This window comes from Anomaloglossus baeobatrachus, chromosome 5 (genome assembly GCF_048569485.1).
Source record: "Anomaloglossus baeobatrachus isolate aAnoBae1 chromosome 5, aAnoBae1.hap1, whole genome shotgun sequence".
NCBI lineage: Eukaryota > Metazoa > Chordata > Amphibia > Anura > Aromobatidae > Anomaloglossus > Anomaloglossus baeobatrachus.
The window spans coordinates 456,579,720-456,595,409 of NC_134357.1; positions in this window are offsets into that span (position 1 = coordinate 456,579,720).

A 15,690-nucleotide genomic window follows, 5' to 3' on the forward strand; every position below is an offset into this window, starting at 1 on the left:
CACCCTGCTCACATATCTCACCCTGCCTGTACCCCAACTTACCCCTCTCAAACACTCTGCACCCCTTCACATGCTTCTGTCACAGTCTGCAGCCCTCATATGCCCCTCACCCTGCAGCCCCCCTCACCCTCATGTCCCCTCTTTTCTTATTACCAGTCATGTGTCCAAATCTCCTTCAGGATTCAGTTCTCTTGCTTTCTGCCCGGCATCCTGTGTCTCCTCCCACACAGTCACATGGGTGTGACATCATCGCAGGTCCTGCAGGATGGAGATTCCGTCTGCTGTGCAGGTCAGGACTTGCACTCCTGCAGCTCAGACATGGCTAGTGGCCTCTCCAGGTCAGGGGCCCCTCTACTGACACTGGGCTCCCCTGATTCACAGGCCGGCCACTACACAGCGGCACTAGTACACATAGGGGCCCGGCAGCCGCTCTGCGTCTATGTGTACTAGTGCCGCTGTGTAGTGGCCGGCCTGTGAGTCAGGGGAGCCCAGTGTCAGTAGAGGGGCGACTCACTTCTCGTTCCCCCGCTGATCCGGTCTCCTCGGCGCATCGTCCATTGCTGTCGCTCGCTGACCTCTCAGCAGGCGCGCAGTGATGACGTCACCGCGCTCGCTGCAGAGCTGTCAGAAGAACGCCGACAGTCACAACGGGGAGAATGATAAGAGAGAGAGCGCGCCGCTCACTCTCTCATCATTGCATCGGCACCTGCGATGCCGATGCAATTGAAAGCTCGATCCTCGGCGGGGGGCGGTGACAGCGCGGCCACCGGGCCCCCCTGAGTAGCGGTGCGCCACTCCTGCCACCGCGAGTGGGCCCCCCCGGCAGCTGACCGGGTTTGCCGGGTGCTGGCGCCGGCCCTGATCCTTCCCATAGACAGGTAGGAGCCCTGTCTGCGAGCCAGATACGGCCATCAAAAGAGCCATATCTGGCTCGCGAGCCATAGGTTCCCGACCCCTGCCCTAGTCCTTGCTTCTGGAGCTTTAGTATAAGGCTATTATGTGGTACAGTATCAAATGCCTTTGCAAAGTCCAAATAAATCACATCAGCTGCATTACCAATATCCAGCCTGGATCCATTCTTAACCTTCTTAAATATTGGTACCACATCAGCAATCCTCCAATCCTGAGGCACCAACCCTGTTAGTGTAAGAAGGTGAGATACAGCGGTCTGTCAATTTCTGAGCTCAATTCCCTCAATATTCGTGGATGAATGCCATCTGGCCCGGGGGATTTGCCGATGTTTAATTTACTCAGACGCATGCGTATTTGTGTTCAATTTAATATTGGGTGGTAAACTTTGATTTCTTTGTCGCTCCATTGGGAGACCCAGACAATTGGGTGTATAGCTTCTGCCTCCGGAGGCCACACAAAGTATTACACTTTAAAAAGTGTAACCCCTCCCCTCTGCCTATACACCCTCCCGTGGATCACGGGCTCCTCAGTTTAATGCTTTGTGTGGAAGGAGGCACACATCCACTCATGCATTCTCATATTAGTTATGTCGGTTGGAAGAAAAGAGGGCCCCCACGGGGCCCCCGGCATGTTCCCTTCTCACCCCACTACGTCGGCGGTGTTGTTAATGTTGAGGTACCCATTGTGGGTACAAAGGCCGGAGCCTCATGCCGTCTCCTTCACCATCCCTCAGCGGCTCTGGGAGAAGTGGGATCCTGAGCGGTCATCCATTTACTGGGACCGTGCTCCCTCCGCAGCCCCTGTGGGAATCTGCCGGACCGGAGTCTATTCAACCTCAGGGACCGGGCCCTGCAACTCTAAGGTACTCTGTGTCCCCATAGGGGACTGTGCAGGGAGCGCACCCTCTTCCCGGACGCTGCGGCAGCTGCTGAACTGAGAAGGCCGGCGGACTTCCGCGCCGACCGTGCCTGCTTGTCGGGCGCGGTCTCAAATTTAGTCCCCGGCTTCATCGCGGCCTAGTTGCAAAAGTCCCGCCCCCGGGCCTGCCTGTCAGGGGTAAGGGCGGGACTGCCGACCTGACGTCGGATGTGAGGGCCGGACCATCCTGCATGTTTCCTCCCCCCTCACTGATCACTGTGGGGACCCCAGATTCCCGCACTTTCCTGGCGCTGCCCATGGCTCCACTCCTCCCCTGAGAGCTCCGGCAGCCATTTTTTGGCATTCTGCCGGTGGAGGATTCTCACTGAAGAGCTCTGCAGCTCCGGGGGACCTAAGGCAGGGAATCTGGAGGACACACACTCCGCTTTTTAGCGGTCGGTAAGCCACACCGGTCACCCGGTGCTGGTCCCCCTAGGGTGCCGGAATAGATACGTATTTATATATATATTTCTTTGCCGCTCCATTGGGAGACCCAGACAATTGGGTGTATAGCTACTGCCTCCGGAGGCCACACAAAGTATTACACTTAAAAAAGTGTAACCCCTCCCCTCTGCCTATACACCCTCCCGTGGATCACGGGCTCCTCAGTTTTTATGCTTTGTGCGAAGGAGGCGCATAGCTCCACATCTTAGTCAGCAGCAGCTGCTGACTATGTCGGATGGAAGAAAAGAGGGCCCATATTAGGGCCCCCAGCATGCTCCCTTCTCACCCCACTCTGGTCGGCGGTGTTGTTAAGGTTGAGGTACCCATTGCGGGTACAGAGGCTGGAGCCCACATGCTGTTTTCCTTCCCCATCCCTTTAGGGCTCTGGGTGAAGTGGGATCCTAATCGGTCTCCAGGCACAGGGGACTGTGCTCCCTCCGCAGCCCCTGGGGAATCTGCTGGACAGGAGCCGGGTATCGTCAGGGACAAGGCCCTGCTACTGTGAGGTACTCTGTGTCCCCATGGGGACCGCGCATGGAGCGCTTGTGCCATACACACTGCAGCACTGCTGGGTGTGTTAGTGCGCCGGGGACTACCGCGCCGGCCGCGCTTATTTGCGGGCCGCGCTTATAAATTTAGTCCCCGGCTTTTGCGGCCTAGTATCGCATATTCCCGCCCACAGGCCTGCCAGTCAGGGGAAGGGCGGGACGCTGCACAGGACGTCAGCGCTGAGGGCTGGAGCATACTCTGTATCCTCCTCCCCCCTCACTCAGCACAGTGGGGCACTGGATTCCCGCACTTTCTAGGGCACGCCCACGGCCCCCTCCTCCCCACAGAACGCCGGCAGCCATTACTGTCAGCACTTCTGACGCTGGAGAGGAGAGACACCAGGGAGGCCCAGGCAGGGATTCTGGTGATCACACATATCTATATATATATGCTTGTATGCTGTACATGTATGGTCGCACTGTTGAATTTTGGCTACTCCAGGAGAAGCCTTACAGTCCTCCCGGGCACTGTTCAATCATTACCGCCCCCGGACCTGCCAGTCTGGGGGAAGGGCGGGACAGTCGGGCTGACGCCGACAGTGAGGGCCGGAGCACACTTCGCTGTCCTCCGCCCCCCTCACTATTCACGCTACGGCACTGATCCCCGCAAGGTACTCAGTGTCCCCTTGGGGACGGTGCAGAGAGCACCTTCGCCTCAGACAATTCTTGAAGCCTACCGTTCTGCTGGGCTTCTGGTTCCTTCAAGGCTGAAGGCCCATTCTGCCAGAGCCGTGGGTGCGTCCTGGGCGTTACTGACGGCCGCGGTCTGTAACTTTAGCTCCCGGCTTTTGCGGCCTAGCGCCTTAAACTCCCGCCCCTGGCCCTGCCAGTCAGGGGGAAGGGCGGGACGGTCAGTCGGAGGCTAGCAGTGACGGCTGGAGCACACTTGGCTGTCCTCCGCCTCCCTCACGTTTCACTCAGGGCACCAGATTCCCGCACTTTTGGGGTTACGCCCACGGCTCTCCCATCCACAGTACGCCGACAGCCATGTTTTCATGCTTCAGGGTCGGTACACCAGGGGGCTTCTTCTCTATGCTGGGCCCCCTAGAGTGATGAACTGTATATGTGATGCACTGTATATATGGATATATAATGTTTGTATGCAGTTTCACAGTTCGGCGGTACATATGTATCCTCAGTGATCACTGTGAACATTGCTCGGGCCATGTGGCTCTCGCTCAGCCGGTGTCGGGGGCACTGTGGAGCTTCGCCGGCGTTCCCTGTCCAGGCGGCAGGGACAGAGTTACAGCTTGCTGAGAAACTCTCTGGGTCATTTTCACTATCCATGTCTCAGGCTATGGACAAATGGTCGGCTAAGAGACTAGGAGTTTGCAGTCCAGCCCGGCCCCTTACACAGGCCCCGGGCACTGCGGATCGCCCCAGTCCTCTATCGGTCTGCGACGAAGCGTGTTCCTGGGGTGGCCTCTAGTTTTTACGTGGTGAACTCCAGCACGAACCGCAGTCCCAGTCCGGCTAAGCAGCCTTGCTTGGAATCTTCCCCGACTTCTTCAAGGGTCTCAGCTTGAGGACCCTCTAGAGGATGGGGCGGAGGTCGCAACCCAGGACTCTGTCTGGACGTGGCTCTCAAGGCTTCACAGATACTGTCCAGAAGCACAGAACGCCTTATAACACACGTTGTCCCTTCCCCTCTGACGTTGTTCAGGTTTGGGCTCAGTGTCATAAAGTGCCCTCCAGTCTCTTGACCGGCGGCTAGATCTGTAGTAGCAGTGGCTGGCAGGCCCACGCTCAAGAATGCCACGGACAGACAGATAGAATTCCTAATGAGATCCATCTATGAAGCCATAGGCGCGTCCGTTGCCCCAGCCTTTGCAGGGGTGGGCACTCCAGGCTATTTCAGCTGCTCTGCTCAGATCAATGCGGTCATCCTGTGCTTCGCAATAGCGTCTTTGACGTCTCAGGCGGTGGTATTTTCATCCTCCGCCGTGCACAGAGAACCTTTTCTGCATGGCGGTCCAGGTCAAGGGAGACATTCTGTCTTACGGTCACAGGATAGAGCTCAGTTCTCGTCCTCCGACTCGTTGCTTCAGAGCATCTCCGTCCCCCGAACGAGCCGATGCACGTTTCCAGGCGGTGAACACTCCGAAGGCAGGAGGAGTTGCGATCCTCGTTCCCATTCAAGAACGTAGTCGCGGCTTTTTACTCCAGCTTGTTCGTGGTACCAGATAGGACGGATCACTCCGCCCTGTTCTGGACTTCAGACTGCTCAACGGACAGAGAACCTGACGGTTCCGGATGGAATCTCTCCGCTTGCCATCGCCTTTGATGGCCCAAGGAGGCTTCCTAGCATCAATCGACATCAGGGATGTTTATCTCCACGTGCCGATTGTACCAGAATATCAGCGCTTCCTGCGCTTCGCCATAGGGAACGAACACTTTCAGTTCGTGGCACTAACTGCCGGCCTGGTGACAGCCCTACGGGCCTTCACCAAGGTCATGACAACGGTGGTAGCGGTCCTACTCTCTCAGGCAATCTGCTGGTCAAGGCCCCCTCTCGGGTGGCATGCCAACACAGCCTGAACATTGCCCTAGAGACTCTCCAGAGATTCGGGTGGTTCATCAATTTTTCCTAAAGTCAAAATTGACACCGGCCCAATCACTGACATATCTCGGCAGGGAGTTTCATACTCTCTCAGCGATAGTGAACCTTCCGCTGGACAAACAGCGTTCACTACAGACAGGGGTGCAATCGTTCCTTCGAGCCCAGTCACACCCTTTGAGGCGCCTCATGCACTTCCTAGAGAAGTTGGTGGCAGCAATGGAGGCAGCTCCGTTTGCGCAGATTCATCTGCGCCCACTTTATTGGGACTGTCTCCGCAAATGGGACAGCAAATCGACGTCCCTCGACAAGAACGTTGCTCCTTCTCGGGCAGCCATGGCCTCCCTTCAGTGGTGGCTTCTTCCCACTCTTGTCGAAGGAAAAATCCTTCCTGCCCACATCCTGGGCTGTGGTCACGGCGGACGCGAGTCTGTCAGGGAGTCTTCCTCCGCCACAGGGCTCAGGGTACATGGACTCAGCAGAGTCCTCCCTCCAGATCAATGTTCTGGAGGTAAGGGCAGTGTTCTAGCCCTAAAAGCGTTCCAGCCATGGCTGGAAGGCAGGCAGATCCGAATTCAGTCGGACAACGCCACGGCGGTGGCATACATCAACCACCAAGGCGGCACAACCAGTCGGCAAGCCTTCCAGCAAGTCCGGCGGATTCTGCTGTGGGTGGAAGCCACAGCCTCCACCATCTCCGCAGTTCACATCCCGGGCGTAGAAAACTGGGAAGCAGACTTTCTCAGTCGCCAGGGCATGGACGCAGGGGAATGGTCTCTTCGACCGGACGTGTTTCAAGAGATTTGTTGCCGCTGGGGGAAGCCGGACGTCGACCTATTGGCGTCCCGGCACAACAACAAGGTCCCGGCATTCATGGCACGTTCTCAAGATCACAGAGCTCTGGCGGCAGACGCATTAGCCTCAACCTGACTGCGTAGCCATTGAGTCCTGGATCCTAGCGTCTTCAGGGTTATCTCAAGAGGTCATTGCCGCTATGAGACAAGCCAGGAAACCAACGTCCGCCAAGATCTACCACAGGACGTGGAAGATCTTCTTATCCTGGTGCTCTGATCAGAGTTTTACTCTCTGGCCATTCGCCTTGCCCACTTTCTGTCCTTCCTTCAATCCGGAATGGAAAAGGGGTTGTCTCTCGGTTCCCTCAAGGGACAAGTTTCGGCGCTTTCTGTGTTGTGTCCAAAAGCGTCTAGCCAAACTCCCTCAGGTACGCACGTTCCTGCAGGGGGTTTGCCACATAGTCCCTCCTTACAAGCGTCGGCTAGAACCCTGGGTTCGGAACAGGGTGATACCGGCTCTTCAGACCAGGCTACGGCTCAGCAGGTGTGTCAGGCGACTACCTGGTTGAGTCTGCACGCCTTCACGGAGCACTATCTAGTGCATACCTACGCTTGGCAGATGCCAGCTTAGGTGGCGAGTCCTTCAGGCGGCGGTTGTCCACCTGTAGGAAGGAGCCGTTTTACGGCTCTTTTACCGAGGTATTCTTTTACCCACCCAGGGACTGCTTTTGGACGTCCCAATTGTCTGGGTCTCCCAATGGAGCGACAAAGAAGGGAATTTTGTTTACTTACCGTAAATTCCTTTTCTTCTAGCTCCAATTGGGAGACCCAGCACCCGCCCCTGTTCCCTTCGGGCTATTATTTCTTGTGTACACATGTTGTTCAGATTGAATTGTTCTTGGTCATGGTTTCAGTTCTCCGAACATCCTTCGGATTGAATTTACCTTAGACCAATTTATAAGTTTCCTCCTTCCTGCTTTTGCACCAAAACTGAGGAGCCCGTGATGCACGGGAGGGTGTATAGCAGAGGGGAGGGGTTTACACTTTTAAGTGTAATACTTTGTGTGGCCTCCGGAGGCAGTAGCTATACACCCAATTGTCTGGGTCTCCCAATTGGAGCTAGAAGAAAAGGAATTTACGGTAAGTAAACAAAATTCCCTTCTTCTGTTCGGTCGGGCTGTATACCCTTTTTTGCCCATATCCCCTCAGTGATCATTCTCCTAGGAGACAACAGCATGTCGTCCACAAGGAGCAAAGCTGTTAAGGCACAGGGTTTTTTTGCGGCCTGTACCTCTTGTGGGGCTATGTTACCTGCGGGTTCCACCTACCCTCACTGTGAGCAATGCTCGACCCCTGTTTCGCTTGCTCAGCCGGAGCCTCGGTCACTGGTGGGCCCCTCGGCTCATGTAGACCCCCCTGCTCCCCCTGTCCAGGCGGCAGGGACAGAGTTCGCCTCTTTTGCTGAGAAACTGTCTGAGTCACTTTCACAATCCATGGCTCAGTCTATGGACAAATGGTCTGCCAAGCTGCTAGAAGCTTTGCAGTCCAGACCGGTCCTTACACAGGCCCCGGCCCCTGTTGGATCGTCGCCTCCAGGCCCCTCTCGGTCCGCGCCGCAGCGCGCTCCCAGGTTGGGCCCTAAGTCTCACGTGGAGGACTCCTGCCCGGACCACAGTCCAGGCTAAGCGGGCTCGCTGGGAATCTTCCCCGACTTCTTCACGCTGCTCGGGTTCCCAGCTTGAGGACTCTCTGGAGGACGAGGCGGACGTCGCAGCTCAGGGCTCTGACCCTGACGTCGCCCTTAACCTTGATACACCTGAAGGGGACGCCTTAGTGAATGATCTTATCTCGTCCATCAACCAGGTGTTGGATCTCTCTCCCCCGCCTCCTACTGTAGAGGAGTTGGCGTCTCAGCAGGAGAAACACCAGTTTAGGTTCCCCAAACGTACACGTAGTGCGTTTTTCGATCACTCTAACTTCAGAGATGCTGTCCAGAAGCCCAGAGCGGTTCCGGACAAGCGCTTTACTAAGCGCCTCACTGACACGCGTTACCCCTTCCCCTCTGAGGTCGTTAAGGGTTGGGCTCAGTGTCCCAAGGTGGATCCTCCAGTCTCTAGATTGGCGGCTAGATCTGTGGTATCGGTTGCAGATGGCTCATCGCTAAAGGATGCCACTGACAGGCAGATAGAGCTTCTGGTGAAGTCCATCTATGAGGCCACGGGCGCGTCTTTTGCCCCGGCCTTTGCAGCCGTGTGGGCACTCCAAGCTATCTCAGCTTGTCTGGCTGAGATTAATGCTGTCACACGTAATTCTGCTCCGCAAGTTGGGTCTTTGACTTCTCAAGCGTCAGCTTTTTCTTCCTACGCCATGAACGCAGTCCTAGACTCTGCTAGCCGTACAGCTGTGGCATCCGCTAACTCTGTGGCAGTCCGCAGGGCCATGTGGCTGCGCGAATGGAAGGCAGACTCGGCCTCCAAGAGGTTCTTAACCGGTTTGCCGTTTTCTGGCGACCGCTTGTTTGGCGAACGATTGGATGAGATTATTAAGGAATCCAAGGGAAAGGACTCCTCCCTACCCCAATCCAAACCTAAGAGACCTCAGCAACGAAAAATACAATCGAGGTTTCGGTCCTTTCGTCCCTCCGCCAAGCCCCAATCCTCTTCGTCCAGCAGGCCGGAGAAAGGCCAGAGGAACTCCTATGCGTGGCGGTCCAAGTCACGCCCCCAAAAGGCCGCAGGAGGCACTGCCTCCAAGGCGGCCTCCTCATGACTCTCGGCATCCCCTAGCCGCATCCTCGGTCGGTGGCAGGCTCTCCCGCTTTGGCGACGCCTGGTGGCCACATGTTCAAGACCGATGGGTGAGAGACATTCTGTCTCACGGTTACAGGATAGAGTTCAGCTCTCGTCCTGCGGCTCGTTTCTTCAGAACCTCTCCGCCCCCCGCTCAGGCCGACGCACTTTTTCAGGCAGTGGACGCTCTGAAGACAGAAGGAGTTGTGATCCCCGTTCCCCTTCAGGAACGTGGTCGCGGCTTTTACTCCAACTTGTTCGTGGTGCCAAAAAAGGACGGATCATTCCGTCCCGTTCTGGACCTCAAACTACTCAACAGACATGTGAGAACCAGACGGTTTCGGATGGAATCTCTCTGCTCGGTCATCGCCTCGATGTCACAAGGAGACTTCCTAGCATCGATCGACATCAAGGATGCTTATCTCCACGTGCCGATCGCACCCGAGCATCAACGCTTCTTGCGTTTCGCCATCGGGGACGAACACCTTCAGTTCGTGGCATTGCCTTTCGGCCTGGCGACAGCCCCACGGGTTTTCACCAAAGTCATGGCATCCATTGTGGCGGTCCTACACTCTCAGGGCCACTCGGTGATTCCCTACTTAGACTATCTCCTAGTCAGGGCCCCTTCTCGGGTGGCGTGTCAACACAGCCTTACCGTCGCTCTGGCGACTCTCCAGCAGTTCGGGTGGATCATCAACTTCCCGAAATCCAAGTTGACACCGACCCAATCACTGACTTACCTCGGGATGGAGTTTTATACACAGTCAGCGGTAGTCAAGCTACCGCGGGACAAACAGCTTTCTCTGCAGGCAGGGGTGCAATCTCTTCTTCGGGGTCAGTCACACCCCTTAAGGCACCTCATGCACTTCCTGGGGAAGATGGTGGCAGCGATTGAGGCAGTGCCGTTCGCGCAATTCCATCTGCGGCCACTCCAATGGGACATTCTCCGCAAATGGGACAGGAGGTCGGCTTCCCTCGACAGGAAAGTCTCTCTTTCCCTTGCAACCAAGACGTCTCTTCAGTGGTGGCTCCTTCCCAATTCTCTATCGCAGGGAAAATCCTTCCTACCCCCAACCTGGGCTGTGGTCACCACGGACGCGAGCCTGTCAGGGTGGGGAGCGGTTTTTCTCCACCACAGGGCTCAGGGAACCTGGACTCCGATAGTCTTCCCTTCAGATCAATGTTCTGGAGATAAGGGCAGTGTATCTAGCCCTATTGGCTTTCCATCGGTGGCTGGAGGGCAGGCAGATCCGTATCCAGTCGGACAACGCCACTGCCGTCGCATACATCAACCATCAAGGCGGCACTCGCAGTCGTCAAGCCTTCCAGGAAGTCCGGCAGATTCTGCAGTGGGTGGAAGCCACAGCCTCCACCATCTCCGCAGTTCACATCCCGGGCGTAGAAAACTGGGAAGCAGATTTTCTCAGTCGTCAGGGCATGGATGCGGGGGAATGGTCTCTACACCCAGAAGTGTTTCGAGAGATCTGTCGCCGCTGGGGAACGCCGGACGTCTATCTCATGGCGTCACGGCACAACAACAAAGTCCCGGCATTCATAGCTCGGTCTCTGGATCACAGAGCTCTGGCGGCGGACGCGTTAGTTCAGGATTGGTCGCAGTTTCGACTGCCTTACGTGTTTCCTCCTCTGGCGATGCTGCCCAGAGTGTTACGCAAGATCAGATCCGACTGCCGTCGCGCCATTCTCGTCGCTCCAGACTGGCCGAGGCGGTCGTGGTACCCGAATCTGTGGCACCTCACGGTGGGACAACCGTGGGCGCTTCCAGACCGCCCAGACTTGCTGTCACAAGGCCCGTTTTTCCATCTGATTTCTGTGGCCCTCAACCTGACTGTGTGGCCATTGAGTCCTGGCTCCTAGCGTCTTCAGGGTTATCTCAGGATGTCATTGCCACCATGAGACAGGCCAGGAAGCCAACGTCCGCCAAGATCTATTACAGGTCTTGGCAAATCTTCTTATCCTGGTGCTCTGATAACGGTTTTCCTCCATGGCCGTTTGCCTTACCCACTTTTCTTTCATTCCTTCAATCCGGAATGGACAAGGGTTTGTCACTCGGCTCTCTCAAGGGCCAAGTATCGGCGCTCTCCGTATTTTTTCAAAAGCGCCTAGCCAGGCTTCCGCAGGTCCGCACGTTCCTGCAGGGAGTTTGCCACATAGTCCCACCTTACAAACGTCCGCTGGAACCCTGGGATCTTAACAGGGTGCTAACGGCTCTTCAGAAACCACCTTTCGAGCCGCTGCGGGATGTCTCTTTATCAGGTCTTTCGCAGAAGGTGGCCTTTCTAGTGGCAGTTACATCACTCCGGAGAGTGTCTGAGCTTGCAGCGCTGTCATGCAAAGCCCCCTTCCTGGTGTTTCACCAGGATAAGGTGGTTCTGCGTCCGGTCCCGGATTTTCTCCCTAAGGTGGTATCTCCTTTTCATCTCAATCAAGATATCTCCTTGCCTTCATTTTGCCCTAATCCAATTCACCAATGTGAAAAGGATTTGCACTCTTTGGATCTAGTGAGAGCACTCCGGCTCTACGTGTCTCGCATGGCGCCCCTGCGTCGTTCAGATGCGCTCTTTGTCCTTGTCGCTGGCCAGCGTAAGGGTTCGCAGGCTTCCAAGTCAACCTTGGCTCGGTGGATCAAGGAACCGATTCTCGAAGCCTACCGTTCTTCTGGGCTTCCGCTTCCTTCAGGGCTGAAAGCCCATTCTACCAGAGCCGTGGGTGCGCTCTGGGCATTGCGGCACCGGGCTACGGCTCAGCAGGTGTGTCAGGCAGCTACGTGGTCTAGTCTGCACACTTTCACGAAACACTATCAAGTGCATACCTATGCTTCGGCAGATGCCAGTTTAGGTAGGCGAGTCCTTCAGGCGGCGGTTGCCCACCTGTAAGAGGGGGTCGTTTTCGGCTCTCTTTATCGAGGTATTCTTTTACCCACCCAGGGACTGCTTTTGGACGTCCCAATTGTCTGGGTCTCCCAATGGAGCGACAAAGAAGGGAATTTTGTTTACTTACCGTAAATTCCTTTTCTTCTAGCTCCTATTGGGAGACCCAGCACCCGCCCCTGTTCCCTTCGGGCTGGTTGTTCTTTTGTGTACACATGTTATTCATGTTGCATTGTTCTTTTGGTTCATGGTTTCAGTTCTCCGAACATCCTTCGGATTGAATTTACCCTAGACCAATTTATAAGTTTTCTCCTTCCTGCTTTTGCACCAAAACTGAGGAGCCTGTGATCCACGGGAGGGTGTATAGGCAGAGGGGAGGGGTTACACTTTTTTAAGTGTAATACTTTGTGTGGCCTCCGGAGGCAGAAGCTATACACCCAATTGTCTGGGTCTCCCAATAGGAGCTAGAAGAAAAGGAATTTACGGTAAGTAAACAAAATTCCCTTCTTTTCACTTCTTGAATGATCCCTGGTAGCATTAGAGATTTTTTTGTAAGTGTTTTCTAAAGATAATTTATATGCTAATGAGTGCAGGGACTAGTCACAAGGGCATTTAGTTCATGTGCTTAGTCCGCCCTCTTATCCTATGTGCCCATGGGAGAAAAAACCTGCAGAAAATCTGCAGATTTTCCAGATAAATCCGCAGGTTTATGCAAGTACAGACATTCCCCATGTTATCCTATGGGACATGGTGAGTGCTGTGTCCATGCTGCGGTATGTGCGGCTGCAGAACATGCTGTTTATGTCCTGCAGCCGCACGTAACTGTATGGCAATTATTCCTGCGGAATTACCTGCAGATGTCCTGCCTCTCCACTATGGAAATAGAGGCTGGGACTTCCGTAGGTAAGTCGCACGAATGTCCACAGGTTTACCGCAGATATTTTGATGGAATACCGCAGCTATGGATAGCGGTCACCTGCGGATATAGCCACAGGTACAAATTTCCGTGGGCACATAGCACACCACTGTGAGCATGCTAAGGCTAAATTGCCCAGCGTCATCAGTGGTGTCATGCGTACCTGTGTCCATTGTCACGGCATCACATGCTGGGCTTGGGGTCAGTGCGCAAGATCAGAAGTGCCTGCACTTCCAGTCATGCTCACTAAGAGCTTTTCTGAAGCTGTGACACGTATACCCAGCTTCATAGTGTGGATGATGAAGCGTGGGGTATTCTGATCATGTGAACTGCCTGGTAACTGACACGGGTATGATTATTCTAGGCAATGGGCATTGAATAGCATGCCCACTGGGTGAAGAGTGGAGGCATGGGAACGCACAAAGGTAAGTATAGCAATGAATATACATGAGCGGCCCCACAAAGTGTGAGCAGCCGTGCTGGAGGCACTGACTAATGTGCTTACTCCTATACCTTCTACCACTATTTTTAAGTGCTGGGTTCTGGTCCCCATAGATTTGAGATCTGGCAAGATATCGGTGATCAATTCTGGGTCAGAACTGACATGCAGTTTTGGGCAACAAACCACCAAAAAAAAAACCCACAAACTGGTACTTTTCAGTTTTACTGCACTTGATAATTTGTTGCCTCAAGGTGACCCTTGACTCTGCTCTATCCTTCAAACTACACATTCAAGCCCTCTTCACCTTCTGCCGACTCAAAAAATATTTCCCGAATATGTACATTCCTTAACCAAGAATCTGCAAAAATACTAATGCATGCCCTCATTATCTCCTGCCTAGGCTACTACAACCTCCTGCTCCTCCCCTCTAACACTCTCCAATCTATCCTAAACTCTGCTGCTTAATTAATCCACCTCCTTTTGCGGTTCCCCGACCGCTCCTCTCTGCCAATCCCTTTATTGGCTTCCCATTGTCCAATGACTCCAGTTCAAAAACACTAACCATGACCTTCAAAGCCATCCACAACCTGTCTCCTTCTTACAGCTGTGACCTAGTCTCCTGGTACCTACCTGCACGCAACCTCAGATCCTCACAAGATCTCCTTCTCTCCTCACCTCTCATCTCCTATTCTCACAATCACATGCAAGATTTCTCCTGTGCCTCCCCCATACTCTGGAACACTTTACCCCAGCATATCAGACTCTCCCTTACAGTGGAAACTTTCCAAAGGAACCTGAAGACCCACCTCTTCCGACAAGCCTACAACCTGCAGTAACCCTCAATCCTCCATAGTGCTGCATGACCATCTCTACCCTCACCCATCCCCTGTAGACTGAGCCCTTGCGGGCAGGGTCCTCTCTCCTGCTGTACCTTGTATTGTTCATGATCATTGTACTTGTGTTTATGTATACTCACTTGTAAAGCACCATGGAATAAATGGCGCTATAAATAATTATTTTCTCTATACAGGCGCCTTCTTGAAGCTATCATCACCAATAAAGGCTTTTGTACGAATTATTAAAGGGAGCCTGTCCGGTCCCCTGTGCACTCAGTACCACAAGTAGTTCTGGGTGCATGTCTATAATCCCTGCCTAGCCATCCCTGTATATAGCAGCACACAAACAGATCTTTACAAAAAGTATTTCTAAAGACTGTTTACGAGATGCTAATTAGGGCTTTGACTAGTCAGCCCACTTAGTACTGGGGACCTGATGGGTCCCTTTGCAGAAATTTCAGTAAGCATAGTCATTACTTCCCCCGGTGTCATTTCTCATTATTACACATTTATGGACATCTATGGTTTGATTTCTTTGCCTGTATAGATCGGATAGGTCATTACCAACATTTGGTGAGAAATTCATGTCAACAGCCCCCTTTAAATCAAAAAAGGTCCGTGGAGCCTCTGTTAGGAGTCTCAACACGGAAAATAGACAAATATCCCTCCGGGAAGGACCTAGCGAAGGAGTGGCTCTTTTTAGGAGACCACCATATTAAGTGGTCCGTTTAGTCAATATCTAGCTCTTGATGAGTTTAAAGATATGACAAGGGAAATACCAAGGCCAGGTATCCATCCACAGACAGCTGTTTCAGGGTATTGCCCCTCATCAGTGTGGAGTAGGATTCTGGCCAGGTGGGAGCAATGCCTAGTAGACCAGCAAGACAAATCACTGATCTCAGGGAGACCAGCCAGAGAAAACACTGCCAGGCAGCCAGCAAAGGCGCTCAACACAGTGAAAGTGATGGATACCTGGCCTTGGTATTTCCCTTTTCATATCTTTAAACTTGTCAAGAGCTTGACTAAAAGGGCCACTTACTATGGTGGTCTCCTAAAGAGAGCCACCCCTTGGCTAGGTCCTTCCCGGAGGGATATCTGGCTATTTTCCGTGTCGAGACTCCTAACAGTGGCTCCACGGACCCTTTTGATTTGCATGCTTCCCAGGGGGCAATGCACCTAGGATTTCACTGTGTTGAGCGCCTTCGCAGGCTGCTGGCAGTGTTTTCTCAGGCTAGTCTCCCCGAGATCAGTGCTTGTTTTGTCTTAATAGCCCCCTTTAGAAATATATTTACTTAAAAAAAATTGGTGTTGTGTTCAATACTTATTTCACCAGCTGTTTATGAAGTTGCAGAACGCTTCATCATTACACAAGGATGCTGCTGCAGTTCAGTGGGTGGCCAGCAGATGGCAGTGAAGTAGTGATTTGCTGCAAAACTAAGGTAAGACCCCAAAGCTTATAAATCCAGGGGACGCTCTAGCTAAAGACAAGACCGTGAATTAAAGTTTTACGGTTCAGTCTAAAAGTCAGAGGATCTTGTAGTGAAATATCTCAGCCACTGTGGATACACACACACACATTCTCATAGTGGAAGGAAACAAAGAGCTAATATATGTAACCGGGTGATTTATCTGATGTGCTATATCTG